This window comes from Lepidothrix coronata, unplaced genomic scaffold (assembly GCF_001604755.1).
Source record: "Lepidothrix coronata isolate B3197 unplaced genomic scaffold, Lepidothrix_coronata-1.0 Scaffold70, whole genome shotgun sequence".
NCBI lineage: Eukaryota > Metazoa > Chordata > Aves > Passeriformes > Pipridae > Lepidothrix > Lepidothrix coronata.
In genome coordinates, this window is record NW_016690250.1 from 670,034 (window position 1) to 685,225 (window position 15,192).

At 36.3% G+C, this 15,192-nt stretch overlaps 1 long non-coding RNA gene across 1 annotated transcript in view; it reads left to right on the plus strand.

Annotated features, from left to right (window-relative positions):
* The window catches only part of LOC108499144, a 38,693-nt gene extending 23,562 nt beyond the window's left edge, over nucleotides 1-15,131 (plus strand). Inside the window, exon 3 of the long non-coding RNA XR_001875439.1 lies at nucleotides 12,709-15,131. This is a non-coding gene — a long non-coding RNA (uncharacterized LOC108499144). The remainder of the gene's footprint in view (nucleotides 1-12,708) is intronic.
* Nucleotides 15,132-15,192: the final 61 nt, after the last annotated feature.

The following is a 15,192-nucleotide window of genomic DNA, read 5'->3' on the forward strand; positions in this document are numbered from 1 at the left end:
ATACAGAAAGACTATTAGAGAATTAATCATACTTCAGGTGTCTAGGGGAATATTTTTGATTTCCCAGTCACTAATGTGTGAAAATCTTACACTGGAATAATGCCATATGTCAACCTGTGGCAATATCAGGGAAATATTGACAGCATTTCATTAATGAAATGTTGAGCTTGAATGATCTGTAGGCTGAAAATTGAGGCTACATAAATTTAAAATTGTCTCTTAGCTATCATTTGATCTAGGGCTCCCTCATGAACAAGTATGTTATCTCTGTGGTCACTAGAAAAAAATATTATTGCATTACTGTAAGAAAATCTTGCCCAAAGACTAAAATTGAAAACCCTCTCACATTCCTATGATAGAGAGACTTTTAAACTTTATAGCAGCATATTTTTTTCTTTTGCAGCCCTGTGATAGTGTTCCCAACAGGATCTCCCTAAATAAACTGTGTGTATGGATGCATGCCACTGAATTTAAGCTCTTCATTCTGAATTTCTCCATTGATTATATCACGCATGTCTTTACACTAAATTCATGGCAGAATAACGATTATAATCTAAAAACGGTTATTGCAGAAGTGTTGTTTTCTAAAGATTGTTACTGACAAATTTTACCTGTGTGTCTTCAAAATGGTGAGAAAAAGAAGCCATGAAAAGCCAGCATAAGAAGTGCAAATTAAGCATCACAGCAGAAATATTAATTAAAAGAGGTTAATTGGGTTGGGGCAGGATGGTGGGAAGTACTCTAATCCTCTGTGTTACCATGTGATGTTTTAGTGCTTGATCATTCTTGAGTCCAGGAAAAGAAAGGATTGGAAATAGCAGCATGGAGGAAGAAAGAAATGTAATCAAAATTTAAATTTCTTATTATTTTCCACATTCCAGTGGGAGGGGAAGTGGTTGGGTACATATCACCAGGATCTCTCCAGAGCATGCCAGTCTTGTCTTGTGCAGTAAATTCCTGTGGCCAGCCCCACAGGGTAGCTGGAATGGTGAAATAATTAACATAGCCCTTGACAGATAAATAAGTTTGGAGAGGTTCCTTCTTATTGTGACCTTTCTTTTGAAATTAATTTCCCTTATTTGCAACTCCAAGTGTTTTTACCCTCTCTCTGATACAACGAAGTAAACTCATTCTTTTGTACTCAAATTCTTTTTATTAGTGACCTGATAAAAATGAAGTTTTCTCTTCCCTAAGGAACAACAAACAATAGTGGATTGTGCATGATCATTTGTAGACTCCTGTTCCCCACACACAATTTGTGAGCTTGCAATAATTTATTGTGTTTTACTACACTGCAAAATCCTGACTGTTGAAAGAGAACATTTAGTGCAAGAGTTTTCCGAAAAACTGCCTCTCTGCAAATAATATCTAACAACACATAGACAGCATGAAACACATTATCTTCATAATCTGTCACTGAGATTCAAATCTGGATTAAGACATGCTTAATTCACCACAGTTCTATGAAAAACTCTATCCAAAATTTGCAGAAAAGTGATGATTTGCAGGCAATTATAAGAATTAATTAACCTTCTCAGAAGCCATCCCCTTTTCTGTCAAAACTATGTTAGCATTTTCATTTAAATCAATGTTTATGGACACATAACGACAACTTTTTTAATGTAAAAATGTTAATATTCTTCATTTTCTTACTTGCAAATTTCTGTTAGAATTTTTAAAATAAAAAGGCGAGGTTGGATGGGGCTCTGAGCAACCTGGTCTAGTTGAAGATGTCCCTGGCCACAGCAGGGGGCTTGGAACTAAATGATCTTCAAGGTCCCCTTTGAACCGAAATCATTCTGCAACTCTATGAAGGTTCCTCTGCCAGCTTTAGTATTGCTGACATTTGGTTTTGTTTCAGTTTTTAAAAGTCCCTGGATGACAGCTGGGATATTCACAGTCTGGACACTAGGGCATTTGCAATCATGGTTGGAAAGCCAGCAATAGAGAGATTTCAAGCACTATTTTTCTGGGCAACCTTTTTTTTTTTTTTTTTTTTTTTTTTTTTTTTTTTTTTTTGTGGAAGTGATGGGCTGTAAAATGATACTTCACAGGAGAGATAATTGTTGTGGGTGAGTAAAATCTTGGTACTCAATTACCCAATGCTATAGAAAAGCAAAGTCCCAAACTAGACAGACAGATTAAGAGTATCAATCTAACAGGAACCTGACTTACAGCCACTCACAAGAGCTGCCCTGCTATGTCTCAAGATATATCTATATCTAAATATATATATATATGTATATATATATATATAGGGAAATAAGCGGAGAGTGGCTACTTAACTTGGATTTTGTTTTCCCTTTCCTCTGTCAAATTTGTTGAGTTTCTCTTAACCCTTCAATGATGCCAACTGGTGTTTCGTCAGCTACAGTTTCAGGAGAATGTCAGTTCATTCTCAAGGATTTTGGTTGCCATGGATAAGTGTATTTCTTTGATTTTTATGGGACATTGTGTATTAATAAACAGGATACTTTCTTTACTTTGTTATACATATTTGATTTCTGCAGCCTGTTCATTCCTTTAAATTTTGAGAGAACAAGTATTGTCAGGTGTGGGGCCGCTTTAAGGACTGTCAAACTTCTGCCAAACTTTAAAGGTCAAAATCAGCTGTGACACCTACAGTTCAAATGTAATTAGTTGGAGATTTACTGGGATTTTATGCCAATCTCCGAGTAGCTTAGGAGTGACATGGTATCTAACCTTATGGGATCCCAAGAGAAGTACAGGTGGATGTGAGAATAAACAGTAAAATATACTAGCTAGCATGCTGCTCCTTTTAGCAAGCCATCAGTCTCCTACACTGTGCAAGGAACAAGAGTGCATTCAGTATTTTATTTAAAACAAATAACCTGACAGTCTCTGACATGGCCATCTAGTATAAAGTTGATGTATTTATTTAAAGCTTAGCTCATTCTGTATGTTCTTGGATCATTAAACTGAAGGACTTATATAGTCGTGATTTTTAATGAAGCATGTTTGAATAATTATGTTAATTTACAAAGCACTAGAATCAAATCAAGTGATCAAAGTTTTCGTGATTACCATTGTGGTTTTGTAACTTTGCCCATCACTGATTTCTGGATAGACTCTAGCTCTGGATGCTTTTTTTTTTTTTTTTGTCATTTAGAAAGTGACACTAATCAATGTAGAAAGTTTAAAAAAATTTACACTAGAAAAGAAACACATTCTATGTTATGTCTCTATAGTGGACTTTGTATGAGTTTGAAAGTAATATAGCTCCAACAGACACCAACCTAAATACAGTCTACAATCAATACTGTATTCTGCCTTGACAGAAAGCTGAATTTTTATCTGTTAAACGTGTGAGCTTGGGGCAGCTCTGTGTCTGAAGTGGTTTAAATCTGAAATGTGATGTGCTGCAAAGAAAGTTGATTGACATCTTTGTTTATTGAAAAGTATTACATGAACAACAAAACACGGCCAGATGCAGAACACTCCGTTGCAAAGTGCAGCTGTGTTATTTTTCAATCCTATGTGTTCTGCCCCTTTGATGCCTGTCTGATGTAATAAAACTGCAAAGATCTTTTTTGATTCAATAGTAAAAAATTTGGACAAGGGTGAGATATGGAGATATATATTGGTTGCAGGGGTTTGGTGAATATCTTTCAAAAAAAAGATTTTTTTAGGTTTAATGTTTCTGAATTTGAAAATAAATTAGGATACATTTAATAAACCAGTTGTCTGAGGCTGCTTGAAATATTTTTAAATCTGCATTGGAAGAGGGTAGAAAAGAACAATGATGACTAATCTTAAAACATTAAACATGCAGAATACAAAATTAAGTTACATTTAAATTTCATGTTAGAATAATTATGCTGTTCATTGACATTTCCCCATGTTTTATTAAATCTTTATTATGTCAAGGTAAATAGAGGTTAATTCTGCTGTTATCTCTTCCAATAAAGTATTATCTTTAATCTTGCATTAATAAAACAGTAGTAAGTTACACAATGTGGGTAATCACCACAGACTAATTTAGACCACTCTAAAATCTTGCCTTTAGAATACAATGTAGTTTAAAATAGATGTCACCAGAAAACATGGAGCAAAATGTAACTTAAAAGAAAAAAAATATATTTTTCTCTTTAGGAAATTTATAGCTACATTTCTGCAATATATTGACTTATTGGTAATATAAACTACAAAATTAAAGCTCTGCTCTTCCTTCTCAGAGTAATCTTGTCCTTAGTTACTGCATAAGCTCCTTTGACTTGCCTCTGACACAGTACAAACTATTAAGTAGATGGAGTGTTTGTCTTTAACACTTTTCTGCAGAGTCCACACTTTGGGCATTTTTCCATGGTTATCATAGAATGCAAAGTCCCACGTCCTTGATTCCTGTGCATCTCTCTTCAGTCATAGATACGTAGTGCTGCCCACCAAACTACACTACACTGTAGTGAGTGTAACAGACACTCACTACAACATTCATTATGTTGGTGTGCATGCTACTCTTGACCCATAAAATCTCAGCTGGTTCATCATTCATCCCTAGGCATAGCTCCATGCATCCCTGCTGCTCTGACATACAGGCAAACTCTTCTTCCTTCCCAACCTAGCCCATCCCTCCTGAAGGTCAGGTATCCACCCATTGCAGCACTGCAGTTGTGGAAGCTATCCCCCAACATCCATGGGATCCCAGTAAGTTCCTAGTCTTGCAACTGCCTGCACACTCCTAATTTCTCCTCTTTGTTCCTTATGCTGTGTGTTAATGTACGTTTAGATGCACTTTACTGTGTGGTCTGTCAAAACATTTCAGAAAGTCTTCTTAGCCCTCAACAAAGCCAGATTTCACAACTCAGAAAACACTTTTTTCTTTTTTCTTTTTTTTTTTTTTTGTGTGAGGTTTTATTCAACTTAAAGGGATGATATGCCTCTATTACACTTTAAACTGCATGCTGTGACGTTTTAGTTGTTTATTTATACTACTATCATTTTATTTGTTATGATTAGCTTTAATATTTGTTTTCATCAAACTCCAAAATTCCCCATTGAGTTTTGTCAGGTTTGCATAGGAAATCACTCCCCACATTCTCCCTGCACACCACTTTTCCATTTTTCTAGCTTCTTGTGTAAAGTGCTCCTCAGACCCACAAGTCAGTTACATTTTGCCATGAACTCTATTTCATTATCTGGAGTGTCCGTAAAGTTATTATTTTAAAGGCATGAATGTCAATAGATCTGTGAAAGACATTTACCAAGCAGCTTCAGTGCTGATAGGAAAGAAAGAACTCATTTTGAAAGTGCTCTTGAGAACCATGCAGAGGGTGGGATGATTCTGTACTTGCATGGTAGTACAGCAACATGATCAGAGCACTAGAAGAGATTTCCTGTTGCATCCAGGACAAATTTTCTAGACACTCTTCCAGTGTGTCTTTACAAGATAAAACCCAACTGAGAAGCACCTGAGTAGCTAACCAAAGTTACTCAACTAAGCTTTGAGAGCTGTCCTGCGAGTCAAATGTCAAAAAAATAAATTATAAATAATAACATTATACTGAATATTTTTTCAGCCCTGCTTGACTACCGCGAGTCATTATAGGATGGTAAAATGCAGTCTTAATTAGGTATTTCATGTGCAAATTCTTTGCAATAAAAATGGAAGTATGAGAGGCTTGTTAAGATCCAGGCTTATTCTCAAAAATTCAGACATTGAGTACTGACCCTTTTACTAAAAATCATATCTTGTTTGTCTGAAATTTATCGTACTAATGCATGAACTCCCATCATTATACTGAGCTGCACTATAGCATTTAAAGACAAAAAGAAGTAGAGTGAACAGAGAGCTTTTAGAAAGAAACTGGTTGGAACTTACTGGTTTTGCCCCAGCTTCTCTTTGGCATGCAGGAACTGTTCACACCTGAAATTCAAAGACAAGGCCCTGAGATGGGAGTTGACTGAAAGGGAAACAAATATTTGCATAAATCTTCATGAGGTGGTTTAGATGGTCCCACCTTTTTTTTTTTCCCTAACTGTGGAATGACCTGAAGCAAGATATTTCTTTTCAGACATGTTTTGGGCAAGAAGCCGTTTCTCTTAGTGTTTTACAAGCTCTGGTGCCAGAGATGTGGTACATAGAGTCTCAGTAAGTACTGAAAGTCATCTTTAAAGTGGAAATATTCAAAGCGTTCAGGAGTCTCTAAGCGTCTGTTCCAGGGACATGTTAATGCATTTGAAAGGATATTAAAGCTTAGCGCAGAGGAAAAAAAAGTCCTAGTGGCAAGATGTAAAACTGCTTAACTGAATTACATCCAGAACTTTGTGTATTTGATCTGAAAAAAATAAATCATCTTACAGTTGCTCACATTAAAGCTGCATGTCGGTTTGGGAGCTTTTAGGATCTTGGACAGGTTTCATTTTTCTGGTTCACGTAAGCTCTGTGTGTATTTGTGCAACTGCTGAACCTCAGAGCAGGATTTCAGTGACTCTGTGCACTGTTTGAGGATTTCTCTAATGTGCGAATTTAAGACAATCATTATGTATAGTAAAAAATTATTATCCACCTTTCCCCCCAGTACTCGGTTGCTAATAGCGGTCATGGCTTGATTAAGAATCCTTCTAATGCTTCCAATTAACTTGCATGGGTTTGTGACTGACTCGATGGCCCAGATAAAGCATGGGATCTTCTGAGAGAGATACCAAGCTTCATTTCTGGACTAAGGGATAAGGAAAGCCTTGAACCTTGGTTCAGCTCTAAGTACTGGTGGATTAGGAATGTCATTCAAACTTGAGTAACTCCAGACTCTTTATAGGAGTCAGATTAAGATATAGAAAAGTGGAGCACTGAGACAGAGTGAAGACATCTTGCAATGTGCAGTAGCTTGAGACTTGCTGTGGGCTTTTGCCCCAGGTTGTCTCCACTTGATAGGTCTGAAAGGAGATGAAGAGCTGGTGAACTCTAGGAGATGGAAGACAGAGGCCATGTACAGCATGTTCCTTTGTTTGAAATGGAACTGTTGGCAGGCAAGTCCTAGACACCTTATCAAAATCTGCCCTCTGAGTTAAGGTTGATTTTGGTGGGAAAATAATAAAAAATACATTAACGAAAACCATAATGTTATAGAAAGAATAAGCAAAGCCAAAATTTATCCTTGGCTTTGTATTGCCTTGAGCCTCATGATTTAAAGATCACAGTAAAGTCAGTGGCTACCAATATATTATTGGTAAAAACCTAATAATTTTCATTTTTCTTAAACCAAGCAAACATGGATAGTATGCAATGGCAATCTTGTGTGCTACATGAAATAAGTGTGACAGATGAAAAGGAAAGAGCAAACTGATTACCCTAATATTAAGAGCATCAAGTGGAATTTATAAATATCTTTGCATGTTCAACACCCAGTCCTGCACAGGGCATGTTAATACTTGTCACAGAATTTGAAATTCATCTAATCAGAATGGAGCCTTTGAGATATTTCACACCTGCAAATGCATCAAGTGGCTAAACTTTACAGAATCATTTAGTATGATACGACCTACATATTTCATTACAACACAGTGTTCACTAAAAGTGCTTTCTACAAGAACATTTGCATGAACAAGAACATGGTCACTCTCATATATATAATGAATGTTAAAAGGTGTGCTACATACAGATGTAATAACCAAAATGAATTGTCATTTACATTTATTTTTAATTCAGGGTAATATTTTATATCAATGGTTAAAGGAAACTTCAACATTTCCACTCCTAAATATCCTTTTATTTTAAGGATAAGTTGATAATATCTTATGTATAAGCACAATGCTTTCAGTAAACAGGAAAAAATATTTCTGCAGATAGATGAAAACCAGTTATAAAGCCTCTTTTATTTTTTAGGCAATGGAAAATCTGTGTCTACCTAAATGCTTTGGAGTGTTAACCATTTCTGAATGCTTGGTGTTGACTGCTTAAATGATGGTTGTTCAGTATCTATACAATGTTTTGGCACCAAGTAATACTTTGTTTGTTTGTGTGAATATAATCTGAAGGTTGCCACAACATCTAATAAAACTGTTTCCACTTAGAGAAGCATATAGGCAGGAATGAAGGGCTGTTAAAGCACACAGAATCCAAAAAGAAATTCACCACAGTCAGTAATGAACATATATTTACTTTATTTGACTTCAGGTGATTTTGTTGTGCTGTCTATAAAAGTGTGATTCAATGCCTCTCACATATATTCTAGTATACAGGTATGTTTCAAGATGAAATGTACTATAGCTGGTCTTACTGCTGCTACATTTTCCTTAAAAATATTTCTAAAAATATCTCAGAAGAGAATAGAGTGGGGCAAGTGGTTGAGATCTGCATATATATGCACCTTAGGACTGTAAGAGTTTCATATCTTCAGTGCTTCTAGTGAAGAAAACCCCTAGTGCTGTCTCCAAGGTCACCAGTGTCACTTTTAGGGCTAATCAGCAAGGTTTTAATAAAAAAAACTTTGTCCTCCCAGTGACTCAGGTTCAAGTCAATCCAACCTCTCTGTGTTAAGCATTATACCACTGATGCAAAACTCCATTCAACTAAATCACCTGCTGAAGTCAGACAACGTGGTATAGATGGCAATGAGGAAGTTTTTTTCTTCGTAGCAATCAATTGTACACACAAATCTGCATGTAAGTGCATCTGCATTTAGATGTGTGCACATATATCTATGTATTACAAAAAATTATATGCTTCTTACAGGTGTTAGTATTTAATATGTTTTCACAGCAAATGGAAGTAACAACTGCTATTAGTTATTCAGTAATTGAAATTAATGCACTGTTCTTCTACATTTGGAATAGAGAATTATAATAATTAGATAGGTCTGAGATTCAGGAATCTCCAGAATGTAGTCTAACTGCTTAGTATCATATAGAGAAATTGGATTTAATTGTACACATATATACAAATCTATTTTCTTCTTTCAAATAAGGCAAAGACACTGCAGTCCCCAAAGGAGATTTTTTTTTTCCTGATATGTTCAACTATTTTTAGCGTTCCTCAGTGGCACCAAAAGGGAGAATTATTTTATCTCTGTGAGGGTCTGTGAATTTCATGCAATGTGGGCTTCTGTGAACAGAGTTCAAAGTGTATTAGAAAAAACAGGTTAATTTTTACAGTAAGAGGTTGAAATGTTGAACTGCCCTACTGTGGCAGTGTGAAGCATCCCACAGATAACTGTGGGGGACCGAACTCCTAGGAGCTACACAGAATATAATACTATTTATTGTTTTAGTTGTGGGCAAGAACTCTTTTCCTTTCTTGGAATCTGTAGTGCCCCTTAAAGTAGAAGTAGGGTAATACTTCAAAATCTGCTTAATGTATTTAATATCCTTAATTTAATGTTTTTACTTTCAGATTTGTTTGTATTCAAAATAGCAGTAACTGGCAGCTGAAGTTGAATCATAGCATCTGGGTTCTAGTCTATTCATGACATCGGGATATTTTTACTGCTTGTAAACATGCCCTCAGATCATCACAAAATGTCACATAATTTGAATAACTAGAAATAGCAGAGAATTTATGCTGCCATTGCTCCAAACACTATAAGCAGCATGTGCTGATAGTTAGGATTGAGTTAGCGACAACCTCGCCCAGAGGAAAGGGACTTCTTCTCACATTCTTCCTCCTCTTCCACCCCCAGTCTGAAGTTCATAGTCAAAAGGAAAAGAAGACAGACTTTGTGGTTACAAATCAAATGTAGACTGAGGAGAAAAAAGAGGGGTTTTGTCTGAGAAAGATAAGAACCTTTTTAGAAAATTGGAAGGATCTCTGCTGTGTTCAGAGGATTTTATTAAATACTACAAGTTTACTACATGCTTCTGTCAACTGTTTAGTCACTCTGACAATGAATGACACTTCATCCTGTGAGGGTCATACCCTGGGGACTGAAAGACACTATTCTAATATTGTAGACTAATAGACTTATTACTTGTTTGGGGGCTGCAGGCATTTTATTCCCCAATATCCTTTTTCAATTTATGAAGAACATTTCCACTGTAAACCTCAAGGCAAATATATACATATATTCAGACCTACACATGTACTAAGCAGAGGACCTGGCTGGGCAATTTAAAGGGGAGACAGGAAAGCCAGCAACTCCACAGGTCATGGAGTCCAAACTCCTTGATGGAAAGAGGCGAAGTCCTAGCACCACAGCAGTCTAGTACTTCAGGCCGGCGCAAAGTCCTTGAGACATCACAACATGCAATTACAACTTGGCTTCTAGCAGGCAAGAAGACAGTGACAAATACTACGCATGTAATGACTACTTTGTATGCTGGCAAAATGAAGAACATATTTGTAGCTGAAGGAGACACTTGATTCTAAAGTGTCTTGAAAAACTGAGAAGTTTTTTTACTTGGTCAAATATTAGTTTGTGGGTTTGGTTTCTTTTTTCTTCTTTTTTTTTTTTATCTGAAAATAGCATAAACCTTGACGCAAATCTGATGAATTTCCTTGTAATTTTCAAAAATAGTTGATAACGAGATATTTCCTCATGCAAATTTGCTCTAACCTTGGGGCAACTTTGCAGACTGGAAACCAGTGAAAATTTGGCAGCAGTGTAGTCCTTAAACTTGAGGTGTGTCCTTCATTTGTCGTGTTAAAAGTTGGTTTGATCTGGCTGAGTCATGAGGCTCTAAGGATGTGTTCTTCAAATGTGTGTGTGTTGATTCTGAACCAGTCATTTTGTTTATTAATCTCTTGAAACTTCATTTGGGTTCATGGGTTAGCTCAGCTAAGCAGAGATTCATAATCAGTGTATGCTTCCACAGTATTCTGTGGGTTATGGCTTCTGCAGCTGGATATAATTTGGTGATAGCCATGAAAAGTCCTGTGATATTAAAGTCATCTAGTGAAGTGCTTTTACTGTGTACATTCTGACTGATTTAGTTGTCTTCTGATTATTTGTTTGTCTCATAAGGACTACGTCTGAAAACCTACTAAATACTCCCAAATGTGAAAACTCAAAATACTAAAAGGTTAGTCTTCAGGAAACACTATCAAAATGTTTCATAAAGGATATTATTTGATGAAAAATAAGTAAAATTCCTGTCTGCATAAGTGTAAGGTTTAACATAAAATATCTTGTAGCCAGATCTCAGCTAGAAAGGGAAATCTATATAGGTAATCAGTATAAATCTGTGTGTTTGTCGATTATGGTATAAATGGAGTACTAGACAGCATGGCCTAGAAGTCCACTTATCATACAAAAAACCCTGAAATTTTGATGCCTGTTTCTATCCTTTGAACACTACAAGTTATTAGAAATAACAACAACAACAACACCATCTTATATTAAGAGCTATTTTTAGGTTACTTTAGAAACCTTTACAAAATAGCATACTTCTAATTGCAACTCTGGGCATTTGAGATAAAGAGACAGTATTCATTGCCAGTAATTCTTTAAAAATGGTTTTAAAAGAGATTTTGAAATAAAGATACATAAAAATATCCATATAAAACCATTACCATTTTCCATTTGTTACCTAGGATAAATATGTTATTCTCACTGAAGGGCATCAGCCCCTATGACCTGGGCTTTTGATTGTACTCTCTCTGTAATTATTTGTGGAAAGTGAGCTCATTGCAAAGGTAGTCGCTTAATTTTATGTGTAGTTTCCATCATTCAATGAAAATCTGTTTAAGTTCTCCCCAAAACAGTATTTTAAAAAATATTTGTAAAAAAATAGCATCTTTTTGACTTGGAACTCACCATCATTTTCACAAAACCGTCAGGAGCTGTTAATATATTGATGAACATGTGGTGACAACATTAGCTATAAAACCCTTTTGAGAGTTGCTGGGAAAAAAAGAGATCTTCAGATTCAAGTAAAACTTACTGCTTTGTTAGCCCAGCATGAGGAATTCCTGATTCCCCACTTGTCTACTGTGTTTAAATATTATAACTCAAATATGCTTACATAAAAGCTTATTGATTGGAAGAATCACTTGCTTTTTGTGCATTAGTTAATCAGGCTGCTGTTTTGAAATCTGTCCAGGAACCCGCAGTGGAACCTTTCCTAATCCATCTGTTTAAGTCTCAAATGGTTTCACTGCTCCACTCACTTACCAGCACTGCTGGAATGTTAGTGCTTTATGATTAAAGGATATTGTTGTTCTTTTCATCCATCATCCTGGAGTTTGCTATTAATAATACAGTTCTTTCCTTCTTTTTTTTTTTCTTTCTTTCTTTTTGGCTGTTTCCTTAAAAAGCTGCTTAGATTTTCTTTTCTTCGCTTATTTTCCTTATTCAGACCAGTCATTTTCAGCAACTAAGGTAGACGGACAAAAAAATAAGTGCATCAGTGCTTCCTGGAAAATGTGTACTGCCTTTCAGTATCTGAAAAAGAAACAGGAGAAAGACAAAAGAAAATTAAGCTAAATGGTACAGAACTCTCTGTGACTCCAGAAACATGTATGAATTATTGCTTCCTACTCATAGTAATATCTAAAAGCATTTATTTCAGCAAGTCTTTGTGATTAAATTATATTATGGGGAAAAATATGAGGTTTAATTTTTATTGAAGTATACTACAGTTTGTGAAAATGTACTCACTGTACGTCTGTAAAATAGCTAAGCTGTATTTGGATATAATTTCTGATCAGTGACATTTCACATAAAATGAGGAACCTTCTTGGTTTTTCTATCTGTGTCCAAAGGAAAAGGGACTTAAATTAATAAAACAATAAGTATTTTTTTTTTTCCTTTATAGGAGTCATGGATGTTAAAGGAGACATTAATCAGGTGTTGTGAATGATCTGATACCAGCTTTGGTCAAAGGGGTCGAGTGTCATCCTGAGAGTGCTCCTCTCTGGGACAGGAAACCGACGGAGCAAAGCCCTGAGAACATGCTGCAACACTTCATACTCAATCCACAGCCCTATAAAGAGATGAAAAATGAGCCTTGTCCAAAGCTCTTACCTCAGCACCCAGTGGCAAAAATAAAATGTGGGCTTGGGACCAGGTCTCTTTGAAGCTGGTTTTTTTATTTTTTTTTAAAACTCTGCAACAGGCCTCCGGTGGTTACAGGTATTGATCGACAGAAAGTAATCTGTTCATGTTTGGGGGCATGCCAGACCGAATCCTGGAGTACATTCCTTCCTCTCCAAGGACATGTTGAGCTTTTTATACTGTCCACACTGGCTCACTTGTCAGGCATCTAACTTCTTTGTCTTTAGTGCTTTCCCTGTTTGTGGGAAGCATATAATTAAACCTCCCTTATAAAAATATTATACATTACTACTCTAGAATTTTCTTCCAATGCTGAAGGTTTTTTACTCTAGTTTTTAAACCCTCATTTTTCTTGTATAACCATTATTTGATTCCCTCTGGCTGCCTACTACTTATTTGTAGTAGTACCATTCATTCATTGAGACTTTTCCATCTGTCACACAGTTTTGCTTTCTCTCCCCAGAAGCTTTCTTCTCCTACTGTGCCATGCTTGATTTTTTGGGTCTAGTTGTATGTTTGTATGCTCTTTTTAGTATTTTAAAAAATGTTTTAGTATTAAGAACAAATACAAAAAGAAGAGAAAAAAGAAAGCATAGCACAAGAGCAGCTCGAACCCAACATTGCACACAGAGGCAGGATGAGGAGACCGAGATTCCAGGTGAATTAAGGAATCAACTGTTCTACTAGGGCAGAACTAGTGGCCAGACCCTGCTCTCCCTGTGTTGCCTTCAAAATCTTTCCAGTTTTGTGTTAGATAAATAGGTGATGTCAGGAAGTGTTGCATTCCCTTTGCTGTACTGACTCTCGATGTATTGATTATAAAGACTATCTGAGGAAAACCAAACATACTGAGGTACAATACTGTGATTACTTAAGGAAAAGAATCTTTTAAAGGGCCAAACAGTCCCTTACTGAAACAAGATCAGAATTCCATCTTACATTTAAAATTAAAAGCCATTTTCATTTGCAGAGTTTAGGTATTAAAGAAGTGCAGCATTTGCTAGTGTGATCTAAATGGGAAGTGTGTCCAGCATATCTTAGTTTTTGATGTGAGCAAGAATAGGAGATTTTACAAGTGCTCTACAGATTTAACTTGCAATTGAATCAAATCTCAAATCATGAGTCTTGGAGAACACCTCACAAAATTACATACTTCAAATAATATGGTTTGAATTTCTCCTTATTAATTTTCTCTTATTTTCCTCTTACACTTCTCATTGTATCTTCTTGTGTTCTTGTTTCAAAAGTTCCTGCAGGTTTATCATGATTATTAGGATTAGTAAAAAGTTTGTATTTTGTTCTGGAAAATCTTTTTTTTTTTCAGTAGAAATGCTTTCATTGTTTATAAAATTACTTCTCTGGCTATATAGATAGTGATGATAGTATCCAAGCAAATAGAAAAGCTCTGTGTGTGTCCTGATTTGAATGGCAACCCTCAGAAAGTTTCCTTTTCTACCAGCTATTTCATTGCACTGTTCTGAGAATGAAGGGGATGGAAAAAAAAAATCAGACTCTTCAGTATACACTTGTGTAGGCAGATGTCTGAAAATGTAGGTATTTTACAAAAATCCTATTTGTAAAGTGTTGTCCTATGAAAGTAAGGGTCATTCAGACCAAACTCTTACTTTACCTGAACTTTATCATGTTTTGAAAGGAAAATAAATAGTTTCTTTTCTGGGATAATTTATAGGAAACAAAATGAGTGAGAAGGGAAAAGGGGCAGGAATGGGAGAGTGTAGTGGGGGAAAAAAAAGTGGTTTTCCCCTGGAGTTAAAAAATGGTAACCCCCAAGGGGGGTGGTGTCAGAAGATGTTGACCCAATCAGTGCCCCTGCAAAATTTAAACATATTACACCAGACCGGAAAAGAAGGATGATGAGGTAGTTGGAGGAAAAGTGGCCATGTTTTGAGACCACAAGGAGAGAGACCCTGGCTGGGGTCGTAGAAACTCGGAAACAGTGTTAAACTGGACTGGGTTCTGTGACTGAAGAGCTGGAGGAGTCTTTCTCCACTGTGAGTGGGCAGCAGGATTGGCGGCAGAGAAAGCACTGAGCAGAGAACTGTGGCCGAAGGCCAAAAGAGATAAGAGGGAAGCAGCAAAGATGGCATGAAGCAATGCAGAGAGATATTCTGCAAGGAGAGAGAGAGAGCTGGCAACAGAGCAGAGAAAGCTCAACCAAGACAGTTTTGGGGTAAGAACTGAATCAGATCCCCCAAAACCCCTTTGAGACCCCTCCTAGGAGGAG